This window comes from Wasmannia auropunctata, unplaced genomic scaffold (genome assembly GCF_000956235.1).
Source record: "Wasmannia auropunctata unplaced genomic scaffold, wasmannia.A_1.0 LD308420.1, whole genome shotgun sequence".
In the NCBI taxonomy this organism is placed as follows: Eukaryota; Metazoa; Arthropoda; class Insecta; order Hymenoptera; family Formicidae; genus Wasmannia; species Wasmannia auropunctata.
Genome location: NW_012054470.1, coordinates 11,921 through 13,578, shown reverse-complemented (window position 1 = coordinate 13,578; position 1,658 = coordinate 11,921). Strand labels below are relative to the sequence as shown.

Sequence of the window (1,658 nt, the reverse complement as noted above, 5' to 3'; positions counted from 1 at the left end):
TATGAAAGTATTTCGCGCGTATGTACGTCGCATGAAGTTCGTCGCAATTATACGCTCCAAACGGAACAGGTAATGCAGGTGCTAAAGTGGACGCTACCCGCGAATGGCAAAGGCGTCCATAGCAATTAGGTGCAGCTAATTAAACATTGATAACACGCTTTTTGTTTCGTTTAACTAACAAAGAGATGATAAATTTTTATAAACCGTTGTAATTCTAGATTGTCCTTTTTCACAAGTCACTTCCTGAAAAGAAGCTTCCAGAACAATTTGGAATTACAACGATATCAAAGAAACAGCGCGAAAGCTATGCTCTTTATCAGGTGCGATTCAGAGAAGGTGCCGTGTCGCTCTACGAATTGAATTCTCTAACGTGTCAAGAATTCAAATTGCTTAATTAAAAATCCGTCGCATGCGGATTTCAGTAACGCTTTCTGCACAAAAAGTTTTCATCGCTCGCAGAATTTTCGAACTGTGCTTTATACACGTACTTTTCTGCGGCTTGAAGATCGGCGAATAAACGTGTATCCGTCCACCTACTGCACATGAATGCAGGTGCGCGGCGAGATATGCGTTTATTCGCCGATCTTCAAATAATTAATATCTCGTTAATGATTGCAAATTTTGTAAAATGGTAGAGGGCTTTTCTGTTCAGTTTCATCTGTTCTACCTACCCACGAAGTCTGGTGCGGTTATTACCGGACACCCTGTATACAGGATGTCCGATTCTATCTGTCCACGAGCGCTTTACCATTAAGTACCGGACACCCTGTATATTTAATATTGTATGTATAATATATTAAAAAAAATAAGCTATTAAATTTATTAGAAAAAAATAGCTATGTTAATTGATCTTTACTGGGATAATTTTTTAAATATATATTTATTATATTGCAGAGAAGAACAGTATACAGATTAGTGCAACAATTGGAAGCAGAAGGCCATGTAAGCTCTCGTCCAACAGGATATCTACGTTGCATATAATGAGCGAAGAAGATCAACGTCTGATGGTCAACCTAATGCGGAAGATCGACTTTCGATTATCGTGGCAAATGACAGGGATGGAAGCTTGTTTAAATTATTATAATAAAATGATTTGAAAAACATATATACAGAACTGTGTAAACAAGTTTATCACATCTTGTTCTGTGTATGTGTACAACTTGTATATGTGGACAGACATGTGTGTCTACACATGTCTGTCATTTTGTCAAATCATCGTAATTTTATTAAAAATTATTGATTGCTTTTAAGTGTTTGAAAAACATTTAAACCATTGATTCTAATTTGACTTCACTGCTCAAGTATCTTTCAAACATTACTTAAAAGCGATAATAATTTTCAATCATAAACAAGATGACGATTTCACTACGCTTCATTTGATGATTAATTCTCATAACGCATGTAAATATTGGATATTTTACTTGTTATGTCGTTTTTATGATTGTAGTAAAGAGGACTTGAGCAAGAGTCGAGTCGAAACGTTTACGTTCTAAATTATTATCGCTTTTAAGTGTTTGGAAAACACTTAAGCAGTGAAGTCAATTTATTCTTAATTTGACTTCATTGTTTAAATGTTTTTTCAAACACTTAAAAGCGATAATTTTTAATCTTGAACATGATGACAATTCGACTATGTTTCATTTTATGATTGACTCTCA

General features: G+C 34.7%; 1 long non-coding RNA gene across 1 annotated transcript; it reads left to right on the top strand.

The window, feature by feature from the left end:
- Positions 1 to 714: 714 nt before the first annotated feature.
- LOC105461134 lies at positions 715 to 1,246 on the top strand. The gene is made up of 2 exons (XR_975904.1): positions 715 to 782; positions 895 to 1,246. It is a non-coding gene; the product is annotated as an uncharacterized LOC105461134 (long non-coding RNA).
- The last annotated feature ends 412 nt before the right edge of the window (positions 1,247 to 1,658 follow it).